The sequence below is a fragment of the Schistocerca americana genome, chromosome 4 (genome assembly GCF_021461395.2).
Source record: "Schistocerca americana isolate TAMUIC-IGC-003095 chromosome 4, iqSchAmer2.1, whole genome shotgun sequence".
NCBI classification, from domain to species: domain Eukaryota; kingdom Metazoa; phylum Arthropoda; class Insecta; order Orthoptera; family Acrididae; genus Schistocerca; species Schistocerca americana.
The window spans coordinates 690469631-690482962 of NC_060122.1; positions in this window are offsets into that span (position 1 = coordinate 690469631).

Sequence of the window (13332 nt, forward strand, 5' to 3'; positions counted from 1 at the left end):
AAACAAGTACAAAGCAGTCACTTGTTCTTGGTTAGCACTGAAATCTAAGTAATTTAGACAAAGACTGACAGCCTCTGTTCAACACTATACCAATGAAACTCCAAAAATCCTACTTGACCTGCAGTTCCTGAGTGTCCACCAGAGTCTATCACCGTCTTCTCGTAGTTGAAGTCTTTATCCGCTGTATCGGCTGCTATGGGCCTACTCGGCCCCGCTGGCGTCTCGCTGCGGAATCTCCAAACTGCCGGCACTGGCTCTGAATCTGCATCTAGCTAGCTATTCCGCTGTCTGGCCTTTTATTTCATTTCTCATGTACTTGGGTGCACACGAGTTAATTTGTTTCACACGACCCTTTAATTTCTAAGTGATCGGATTGCACAAGAGTGCCCATGGTTCCACACGACACTCTCGTTTCTAATTGGTCGGCTTGTGCAAGAATGCCTTCGCTTCCACACGACACTTTCGTTTCTAGCTGCACACAACTTAATTTGGTTCCACAAGAGTCTTTTCCACACGTGACTGACACTCTCTGTTGCTGTATTATCGCCCTGGTGTTTGCGTCATCCATTGCGCAAGTTTAATTCATGCTGCTTCCTCTGGCAGGAAGTCAAACACTAAGTTATTTGATCTACAAGCCATACCTGGCAGCCTCCGCCTCTTATCTTGTCCCTACGTCATGGTGGACTATTTCTTAATGTCGGCTGCCTGTTTGCCTAAGGACCCTGGAGTCTTATTATGGTCACAAAAGCAACAATAAAAATTAAAATTTTCTACGGTCACAACATCCTGTCTACACCTTTGCAGCCCTTTGCCGCTAGACGGCTATGAATTGTAGCGCATACCATGGCGGTGTGTAACGTAACTGCTGTACGCAGGTGCGCGAGAAGCAGCGTGCTGCAGTCAAGATTCTGGTTCGAAAAGTTCGTCCACATATGGAGCACTCTCTCCTTCAGCAGGACCTCCAGGAGGACCTGCAGAGGATTAATGCATGGTGCGACAGCTGGCAGCTTTCCCTAAACGTAGATAAATGTAATATAATGCGCATACATAGGGGCAGAAATCCATTCCAGTACGATTATGCCATAGGTGGTAAATCATTGGAAGCGGTAACGACCGTAAAATACTTAGGAGTTACTATCCGGAGCGATCTGAAGTGGAATGATCACATAAAACAAATAGTGGGAAAAGCAGGCGCCAGGTTGAGATTCATAGGAAGAATTCTAAGAAAATGTGACTCATCGACGAAAGAAGTAGCTTACAAAACGCTTGTTCGTCCGATTCTTGAGTATTGCTCATCAGTATGGGACCCTTACCAGGTTGGATTAATAGAAGAGATAGACATGATCCAGCGAAAAGCAGCGCGATTCGTCATGGGGACATTTAGTCAGCGCGAGAGCGTTACGGAGATGCTGAACAAGCTCCAGTGGCGGACACTTCAAGAAAGGCGTTACGCAATACGGAGAGGTTTATTATCGAAATTACGAGAGAGCACATTCCGGGAAGAGATGGGCAACATATTACTACCGCCCACATATATCTCGCGTAATGATCACAACGAAAAGATCCGAGAAATTAGAGCAAATACGGAGACTTACAAGCAGTCGTTCTTCCCACGCACAATTCGTGAATGGAACAGGGAAGGGGGGATCAGATAGTGGTACAATAAGTACCCTCCGCCACACACCGTAAGGTGGCTCGCGGAGTATAGATGTAGATGTAGACAATGCCACGCCACATACGAACGTCGCGACATCCACAACATTCCGAAGCGTTGGGTTCACTGTCGTTGATCATCCATCATACAGTCCTGAGTCGGCCCTATCCGATTTTCATCTGTTCCAAAAACGTACGAAACACCTTCGAGAACTTCACTTTGATATCGATGAAGCGGTGCAAGCAGAGGTGAGGTTGCGCTTCCGTCAAAGAAATCAAACATTCTGCGGTGAAGGTATGAACAACGGCCCTGCCGCAGTGGTAACACCGGTTCCAGTCAGATCACCGAAGTTAAGCGCTGTCGGGCTGGGCTAGCACTTGGATAGGTGACAATCCGATCTGCCGAGCGCTGTTGGAGAGCGGGGTGCACTCAACCCTTGTGAGGCAAGCTGAGGAGCTACTTGATTGAGAAGTAGCGGCTCCGGTCTCGGAAACTGACATGCGGTCGGGAGAACGGTGTGCTGACCACATGCCCCTCCAATCCGCATCCAGTGATGCCTGTGGGCTGAGGATGACACAGCGGCTGGTCGGTTGCCGTTGGGCCTTCATGGCCTGTTCGGGAGAAGTTTAGTTTCGTTTTTAGAAGGTATGAACAAACAGGTCTCTAGTTGGTAGAAACGTGTTCGTCGCCAGGGTAACTATGTCGAGAAATAAATATGCAGACACGAAGAATAAAGATGCAGAAAGTAAATAACGTTTGTTTTATTTAAAAACCTTTAATATTTCCCACTTAAGAAATTCGGAGGCATTACTTTTCAGCACGCACTCGTGAAACCAATTACACTGTCAGTAGTAAAATTCACTACAAGAGTTACTCCGTAGTCGCAGGCTGTCATTAAAAGGCCCCACTATTTCCTGTGGGGGCATCCTCAAACTCTGGATAGCTACTAAACTTTTCTTGTATGTACTATTTTATCATCCAAGTTCTATTTCCGTACAAGGCTACACTCCAGAAAAATACCTAGCAAAGACTTAAATTTATCAGAATGAATTTACCACTCTGCAGCGGTGTGTGCGCCGATTTGGAACTTCCTGGGTGATTAAAACTGTGTGTCTGAGCGAGAGTCGAACACGTGACATTTGCCTTTCGCGGGAGAACTTCTCTGAAGTTGAAAGGCAGGAGATGAGTTACTGGCAGAAGAAAAGCGGCGAGGACGGGCCGTGAGTCGTGCTAGGGTAGCTAAGTTTGTAGGGCTGTTGTTCGCGAGAGTCGAAGGTCTTCGTTTCGAGCCTCGGTATGGCACACAGTTTTAATCTGCAACTTAAATTTATATTCTAACATATTTCTCTTTGCTATTTTGTCATATAATGACATTAGTGGGGATGCGCGGCAGTTACGTGATACATAATGGTTGCAGCACACATCAGCAATCAGGCACATCTTAGGTTCGGTTTACTTGTAATAGCAACGTTACCGTTTTCGAATTTACTCATTGATCGTCATACGGTTTACGTGCTTTTATTGCTTTTATCACAGTATTCGGTTAACTCGTTTACAGGTGAGCTGCCGTGAAATGACGCCGGGAACATTTATTTTCACTGTCTTTCTCCAACGAATAACATTCGCGCTATTCCTGATGTTTTCACACATGCTCCCAGGGATCTTCATCACTCTTCGCGTTCGTTGGACGACCATACGAATTATCTACACGCACCACCTGTTTTTAATCATTTAAGTATTTTTTGAAAGTATGTAAACTGTAGTCTTATACAGAAGTGAAACATGGGCTCAGAAAAGTAAGGGCTTTATTTCAGTAACGTAAACCAAAACTAAATTGTGGCCTGTTACTGCTGTAGACAATAAACGTTCTGAACTTCTCTCTTTCAGAAAAGTTTATTTTTCTATTGGCAGTCTATATTTTAGACTCTCTTTACTTCTTTTTTCGTCAGTTAGTTTTCTACTTATTAAAAGAACTCGTCTCATTTCATTAAAGTCTTTATTTCATTCCCGTGAACTCCAGTTATGTTTTCCAATTTCTCCTTGCTGTCCTTTACTGCTTGGCACATTTGGGGCACTGAGAATCCGTATTTCTCGATCGAGAAGTCTCTTCACCCTGAACGGGTGACCGTGTGGTGTGCAATGTCCAGTAACGGAATAATCAGTGCGATATTTCTTGATGGGTCGAAGACTACCGAACCGTACGTGAAGGTTTTGGAAGATGATTTCATCCCCATTATCCAAAGTGACCCTGATTTCGACAAGATGTGACGCATGCAAGACGGATCTCGACCCCCATCGAAGCAGGAGAGTGTCTGATGTCTTTGGGGACCGCATTCTGGCTCAGGAGTGCCAGAGGCCATTGGTATGGGCCTCGATTGGCTGCCATATTCTCCGGATCTGAACAAATGCCACTTCTTTTTTGTGGGACTATATTAAAGACGAGGTGCACAGAAATAACCCTAAAATCATTTCTGAGCTGAAAACAGACATTCAGGTGGTCATGGACAGCATCGATGTTTCAGCACTTCAGCAGGTCAACCACAATTTCGCTATTCGTCTGCGCCACTCATCGCCAATGATGGCAGGCATATCGAACATGTCATAACCTAGATCCGAATATTTGTAACGACGTTTGCACGTTGAATAAAGTGACCGCACACCGTAATTTGTAACGAATTCACTTTTTTTCCGTATAGTTCAATAATTGTCATTTTGTGTCTTCCAGCTATCTTTAGAGTGAGTCGACATATAAACTACAGTACTCATTCCTTCGTTCCAAACCACAGAAACACAAGCACCAGAGACGTTGATCGGCAGTAAGGCGTGTGCATAAATTAAAGCTGTTTATACGTGGTCTGTCCTTGCCGAGATATCTGTATGTCTTATTAGCGGTAGAGAGGCGACGTCTTAGCGCTGGATTCCATAATTTTTCTGGTTGAAACCCGCATGTTTGTTAGTTAAATGCTTCGCAAAATGAATTTCAACTGCTTCTTTTACCAAACAGCAAAAAAAAAAAAAAAAAAAAAAGAAACAATATGAAATCGACAGTTTCACACCGCACATTGTGGCTTGCGCCGAGCAGTTCTAGGTGCTTCAGTCCGGAACCGCGCTGGTGCTACGGTCGCAGGTTCGAATCCTGCCTCGGGCATGAATTTTTGTGATGTCCTTAGGTTAGTTAGGTTTAAGTAGTTCTAAGTCTAGGAGACTGATGACCTCAGATGTTAAGTCCCATAGAGCTCAGAGCCATTTGAACCAATGCACTACAATAACACAATCTAAGCTTCCACAGCTCCATTTAAAACTTCCGGGCTGAGAGGCCAAGGTTGTGTTGAATCTTTCTTTTCAGTTACCGATTTATCTCTGAAGATGTCTTCCACAGATGGAGACGAAATTTCAATGAATAGTTTTATACTTCGACCACGGCACTTTTACAGCGCGTAGATGTAAACGTGCCTGCTTAAAAGATCTCACATTAGTTTTGTAGTTATATACACATCGCAGGTAAAATTCTACGTGTTACTTTGCTAATGACTGAAATGAAGTGAAACGCGAGGATGAAAAACACTGTAAAGAGTTACGTTTGTTAAAGAGGAAACATCATTATCTAAAAACAAACCTCCATAGCGTCGGAACTTCATCAGTATGCCGCAACAGGTGGCTTAGTTTTTCTATATTGGTCACTAAACATCTTACGGAAGAACTGAGTCTTCCGTGGTATTTTTCAACAACTCCTGTGAATATAAGTATAATTCCTCATAATTGTCTCGCTCCTTCCGCCATTCCTGCTTCCCTCTAGTAAATTTTCCTTTTAGAAGAACTTCATAGCTTTCATGTATAGTTTCTCGGTGTTTCATATTTACTGATTTTTGGTGCCGTGAAGAGCCAGCACTTTCAATTAGTGGTGAGGTACTAACCCCCTTCTACTAACATGTGGAGCATGTCACAGACCTTTGTTGCAGTTAATTTTGATTTATTCAGAGAAATATAATGTGAGACTAATAAGGACACAAAAACTAACGGTTTGCGATCAGGAAAACGAATTAAAACATCTAGTGATCTATCTAAACAAATCTAACGGTCCATTTCCATCAGTATGGTCTCCCACCGTGGGCGCAGAGTTTGTTAAATTTTAACTTAGCATGTCACCAGCAAGAAGTGACATAAAAATTTCTATCCTGGGTTTAGGCGAATATGTCTTATGTAGCAGTGAATTCTATTGATCAGTTTGGTTGGTTGGTATGGGGAGGGGACCATACTGCGAGGTTATCGGTTCCATCGGATCAGGGAAGGATGGGGAAGGACGTCGGCCGTGCCCTTTCATAGGAGCCATCCCGGGATTTGCCTGAAGCGATTTAGCGAAATTTCGGGAAAGATTAATCATGATGCCCAGACGCAGGTTTCTACCCTCGTCCTCCCGAATGTGAGTCCAGTGTGCTAACCACTGCGCCACCACGCTTGGTATTGATCCGGAAAATTTGTTTATTTTTTGTAGTGCGCGTAATGGATTTCTTGAGTCGTCAAAAGTCGAAGTAAACGATAAGTTCGGGACAGTAGAACCATACTGATCCAAGTGACATTTTTTCTTTATTAGAACTTTTCGCATGGATACATGGGAGAAAATACAAATTTTCCTGCCACATTGATCCATGCACAAAACCCACAGTCTTCTGCAAAAACGTCTGTCTCTCACTCCAGAATGGACCTTACTTTGAAAAATACACCCTGCCATACGGACCCAAGTGAAAAACCACACTTGAATAGTTACGGCTTTAAGTTATGGCTCCAAGTTACGGTTCTCATTTAGTGCTAAAACTAAAGTGATCCAAGTGCAAAATATTATGAATGTGACTTATAGTTTGGAGTTCTGGTAACTCGTTGCATTAATGTCAAAATAGGTGCAAAAGAAGAGGACAGACATTTTCACGCCTCAGGGATGGGTAGACCTCATGCGAGACTGTCGGAAGCGTAAATCTTTCATATTTCGTGACATGACTGAGTTCCTGGATTTTGAAAGCCTATCAGTTCACTGCAAAGACCACCAAACTATTTGCAGAGAGGACACAAAGATATCGCAAATGCGAAAAAGGTCCAGTCCTTATGCATAACAGTGATGATTACAAAGAAAAGCATAAAGCGATTGACCTCAAACCTAACGTAACAGATTTGCTAGCATTTCTGCTTAGCCTCTGAAATTACATACCTGCACAGGCTAGGGCAGCAAAGCCAATACCATACAAAAATACTCAAATTTGTTCCAACAGTTTATCGTCCTTTCTACCTATCAATTCCACTTTTACTCAGAAGAGGAAAGGGCGATGACGACCAGCACGCCGAAAAAATGATGCCCCTCCGGATTTGGAGATGATTAAGTTTGATTACTTCCTTGCATCTTCAGTGCTGCGATGTAACACAACTGTAATTTTGTTGTTTGTTCGTATGAACGTGATCCAACTGTTTTGTTTAAGGCAGAAACGAAACTTTTGAAATCTTCCAACAACATTTCAATAAAATTTTAATTTACTCATTTTCATTGAAGATTAAATCTTAAAAATGACCCGTTTGCATAAAACATCCACTATAGGGTTTCTCTAGTTTTTTGAAATGAGAGTGTGGTTCAGATTTCTCCAGTTGTGTTTAAATAAGAAAGAGTTCCTAAATTACTTTTGTAGCTAACCTATTATAGCAAGACAAAGTGTGGGATGCTTATTGTACAGAAATACGGTTTACTGTACGAAAAAAAGAAAGATTAAATTTTAACGTGCCGTCGACAATAAAGTCATTAGAGACGGACCGAAAGCTCAGTTTGAGGAAGGATAGGGAGGGAAATTGGCTGTATCCTTTCATAGGAACCATCATGGAATTCGTCTTAAGCGATTTAATGAAACAACGAAGAACTTTAATATGGATGGCACGGCAGGGATTTGAAAAATATTTTATTAATTGTCGAAGAACAGTTGGAAGCACAAAATGGTTCAAATGGCTCTGAACACTATGGGACTTAACTTCTGTGGTCATAAGTTCCCTAGAACTTAGAACAACTAAAACCTAACTAACCTAAGGACATCACACACATCCATGCCCGAGGCAGGATTCGAACCTGCGACCGCAGCGGTCGCGCGGTACCAGACTGTAGCGCCTAGAACCTCTCGGCCACTCCGGCCGGCTTGGAAGCACAACTTCGTCGTAAAGTTCTTATAGTGCCTCGTTTGTATTTATTGTACTATGTGAGGGCAAGGCAAAATGACAAAGAAATGTTGTTAATATCAATTAAATTTGGATTTCATCATGTCAATTGTTGCCCAGACCAATATGTTAAGTGTCAACTGAACAAAAATGCGTTGACGTGTATTGACTTAAGAGAGAGTATCGTATAGAAATAAGAGCATTTTGATCTGTAAAAACAGTCTCTCACTACTAGACCAAGAAATTCTCACCTAGACTTTGACCTATACAGCAAGTCTGCAAATATAGGCAACTGAATGACAAGAAGAAAAAAACGAGATTGGAGTGACGTATACGAGGAGGCAGAACTTCATTTGTAGAAAGACGTTTCCACTTCGTTGACGCCCGTATTAAATCTAGTCAGTACTAAGCTGTATTTCTGACCATAAAACAATGTCCCAAAGCTTAGATTGTCGTTTAGTAAAAGTTTATTTTTAAGATAGTGGGTATATTTCTCAATAATTGTACTTCGATATTTTTAGGAAGCTGAAGGACTGTACGACTTGTTATTGGGATACTACATAAATTTTTATCACAATTTTCTGTACCTTAACATGAAATTGTTTTACCATCCAACCTACAGTTGGGTATTTTGTAATGGTCAGCAGTATTTCCAAAGTAAACACAAATGTGTAATGGTTGTGTGATTAAGCGACCGGATAGTACGTGTCGTGGGAACATGCATGCATTGGCTAAATAAAGGTGTATTACAGTTCGTTGGCATCGTATGCGTCCAGGGGGCAGCCACATACTTATCATCACACACCCGATTACTGTACTATTATACTATCCTTCCTCCACGAAGGAATTATCTAAATGGGACCGAATTCAGTAGATGTGATTTTCATGTATAGACAAACAAATAATCACAACTTCAGAAAAATTGGGTGATTTATTCAAGAGAAAGAGCTTCAGAAATTAAGCAAGTCAGTAACGCGTTGGTCCACCTTGTACTCTTATTCATGATCTTATTCGGCTTGGCTTGATTGATAAGTTGTAGGATGTGCTCCTGAGGGATATTGTGGCAACTTCTGTCAAATTGGCACGTTAGATCCTCAAAATCCCGAACTGGTTGGAGGGGCTTGCTCATAATTCTCCAAACGCTCTCAACCAGCGACCTTGCTGGACAAGGTAGGTTCTGGCAAGCACGAAGACAAACAGTAGAAGCTCTCGCCGTGTACGAGCGGTCATTGTCTCGCTATAATGTAACCCCAGGATGACTTCGATGAAGGACAACAAAACGTCGACGTACCGTTGTGCTGTAAGGGTGCCGCGGAGAACAACCAACGGGATCCTGCTATGAAAAGAATGGCTCCCCCGACCACCACTCCTGATTGTCGGTCTGTGTGGTGGGCGTCAGTCAGGTCGGTGTCCCACCACTGTCCGGGGCTTCTCCAGACCATCAGGGCGTATCATGGCAATCGGGCTCGTTTCCAAGCGGGGCTCATCACTGAAGACAATTCTAGTTCTGTCGGTGAGATCCCCGACCGAAAAAAATGTCTGGAGACCCTCCGGCAAGAGGTCGGATACCAACGTGATGGTCGGCCGCCATACGACCCGACAGCTCCTTATCATAGCAGGACCTTGTGATCGAACCCGCCGATTCTACGTGTGGCCGATTCGTTGTATTAAATAATTCTCGTACGAAATCGCGCAGAATCGTACTGTCTTTACGAAACGTAGTTGAAAAAAAAAACTGTTAACTACGTACATCTTTCCTTACGTCTTTCTTTCTACTAATTTTGTTTAGCTAAATACATTTTCAGTGCCCATAACGTTAGTTGTTTGCTGCTGTGTGAAAGTCCCGCGCCAGCCGTCCGGATGAAAGCGAGCGCCCTTTTGGAAGCGGGTAGCGGCCGCCCCCTCCTTTGACGCCTAGCGGACACTGGCACAAAAGCCGGCCGCTGTGACAGAGAGGTTCTAGGCGCTACAGTCCGGAACCGCGCTGCTGCTGCTACGGTCGCAGGATCGCATCCTGCCTCGGGTATGGATGTGTGTGATGTCCCTAGGTTTAAGTAGTTCTAGGTCTAGGGGACTGATGACCTCAGATGTTGAGTCCCATAGTGCTTAGAGCCATTTGAACCATTTTTGAACTGGCACAAAAAATCTTAACGGTGTCTCCGCGCCCGCGTTCCGCTGCTTTTCTCAAGCCACAATACAGCCGTTCACTCACCCCCGCTAACGTAAACTTTATACTGAAAAATGTTACTGCAAAAATTGTTAATAAACCTTCTATGTTCAACAAAACTTATGATCGGTGTACCTAATGGACTTTACACTGCAACGAGACCATTTAACATGGGCTTCTACCCAAAGCACAATGTGGATCAAGGGGTTCGATGCGCAAATTCGGTGGGGCACACAGGATTGTACAATGTCTGACCCGCCTGTTATCAGATCCATCCACACCGCAGTAGCACACCACAGCAGACTCGAAACCTTACCTTATTTTATTTTTGGTCGCTAGCTATGAAGGAGCAATTTTGAAATCTTTAAACGTTTTTCTTTTACTTAATTTTAGTGGTGACAGTGCCTTTCAATGCCTGTACTTTTTAAATTTTTTTAATTCTGTAAATTTACTTCGAAACAACAGGAAGCAAACTGGGACTCGCCAAGTGGCACCCATCTTTACTTCGGTCTAGGGAGCTGCAGTCGTGGACTGTGCGGCTGGTCCCGGCGGAGGTTCGAGTCCTCCCTCGGTCATGGGTGTGTGTGTTTGTCCTTAGGATAATTTAGGTTAAGTAGTGTGTAAGCTTAGGGACTGATGACCTTACCTCTTAAGTCCCATAAGATTTCACACACATTTGAACATCTTTACTGTCGAAAAACTTGTTACGTAAATCATGAATTAGCAATCCAAGCAAATTTAAATTTGTAACAAAATTAATGTTATTCAATGGACTGTAGTTTATTACTTTGAACAAAGCGACCGCATTTAAAGATGGTGTTATAAACCAAAGAAACTTATTAGATTGAATGTCTCCCTCTCTCTACTATGAAGCAGTTCGTAATAATAATGAATTTGCTTATCACACCATGTACTCAATTATTAAACAAACAAGAAATTTAACTTTCAAACCGTAATTACACAACAAGCATGACCAGGAAACGGGACTGGTGATGGCTTGGGGCAGAAATTTTTGGAGAATAAGTTTGCACATCATCTATTTTTTCGTTTCAATGTAAGTTGACTGTAATCCATTACATATTCTGAGATCAAACAAACAAGTCTATAAGATTAGTGCTTGCCTTGAGCTGCGAGCTGGAGGGCTCACAGTACTGTTGGTACAATTTCGGCCGGCTCTTCACGTCCCCAGTCATGGACTTTCTTATTGATAGCCACGTCACAAGCAGCAGCCATCTTTACTCGTCGGAGCGTCGGCCGAATTCCATCATAAAATTATTCGTCTTTCCGAATTGGTACATACTGGAGATGAACTTGGGGCATAAAAGCCGCTGCCGTCCGAATATTTGGTTGCACTTTTTTTCACAACTTTAGCAACATATAAGCGGCTCTATCACAGCGCGATACACATGCTGTGAAGGCTCCCACGCAACTGACTTTCTATCCGCCGTCTTTTCCCTTGGTGCTCCTTTCGCCAAAGTCACCTCCACAACTGGTCACGTAAAACCCTTTGTACTTCCCCTCATCTTATTTTGTACATTTGTTTAACATATTAACCCTGCAAATTTGCCCTGGGGTGGTTAGTCATTACAATTTTTTCATTGAATGGCAATAACATTTTCCTTTTCGTTAATTAACAATTAAGTATGAAGTATTTTTTTATGTCAATGAGCTTTGCATACAAACATAACACTTTTACACATTCATTTGCTGACTTCTTTTGCATCCCTCTGTAACACCTAATATCGACCTTTCAACATGCCAATACCCTAAAGCAAAGTTAAAAAATGTTTAAAAATTTTTTTTTAACGGTGGCATCACAACCTCTGTAGTTGTTATCCGCTGGATCCTTACAGCACAACGGTAAGTCGGCGATATTCTACACACCGTTTCATTGTCCTTCATGGCAAGCCGTCCTGGGTTTACACTTCAGGAAGATAACGCCTGCCCGCACACGGTCAGAGTTTCTACTACTTGTTTTCGTGCTTGTCAAATCCTACCTTGATTAGCAAGGTCGCTGGATCTTACCCAGTTGAGAAAGTTTGGAGCATTATGGACAGTGCCCTCCACCAAACTCGGGATTTTGACGTCTAATGCTCCAATTGGACAGAATTTGGCACTATATCCGTCAGGAGCACATCTGACAGCTCTGTCAATCAGCGCCAAACCAAATATCTTCTTGCATAAAGGCCAGAGATGGACCAACGAGTTATTGACATGCTCAATTTGTGAAACTCTTTCTCTTGAATAAACAACCCAGCTTTTCTAAAATTGTAGTCAGTTGTTTTTCTGCACTTTTACAGCACATCTACCATTTTGCGTCCCATTTGGAGAGTTCGTTTGTTTGCACAGGAAAATAATTCTAATACAGACAGGATATGTCTGGAAGCATGGTCCTCAACAGATAATGGTTACAGTTTAATAAATAAACCGTTTATAGAGATAGGGAGTACAAACATCGTATGATAAGCTTCCCTTGTTATCAACACTTAGTTTTATAATTACAATTTTTAGACACTGAATTTAAAGTTCTGTTCAGTCGCGGTGTTCCAGGTAAACCCAAGAGAGCTCCATTAACGCAATGCGGGAAAAATTAAGAGTTCGCGAATTCATGCGAGGTTTTGCTAAGTAACGAACACCACGCTGCAAAATATGCTGCATAAGTAATTGTTCTGAGTCCGGGAGCATACTAAGAAATTTTGTAAGCCCGTACCCCAATCGCATGAAAACTTCCAAGTACTTGTAGAAGCGACTGATAAATTTCTGCTCGCATACAACACTGTCTTCACTGTCAATCTGCCGTTGGCAAATGACAAAACATTTTTTATCAGTCTGCGAGGTGCCAGGGTTAGTAGCGTATTTAACACTAAATTCTTCTAGAATCTTCATATGGAAATGATGCTCTAAGCCCCCTCTTTTTTAACTCCGACTTTTGCTGTTGCACATGGATTAAAAAGAAACGCGAACTGACTGTAATCGACCCTGAAAGTGGAGTAGAAAAGTGTGACATCTGTAATAATTTAATTTGATAGAAATTAATTTGATAAAGGAAAGTTTCATTAACGTAGTGAGAAATGAAAGGGTTGCTCTACCGATCAACAGAACGAAAGTTCTGTCCAAAATAACAATTTGATTTATTATGACTGAACTCAAAATAATAAACAAACAATGAAACATTCACAATACATCAAATAGGATACTCAAATAAATGCTGTGAAGGTGAAGTTGTCCATAAACTAGATTGTGACATTTATGACCAAGTGGTATGTGGAGCCAATTCCTTGTAACTCAAATCTTAAGAGAAACACCCAGCCCATCCAAAATTGATTGC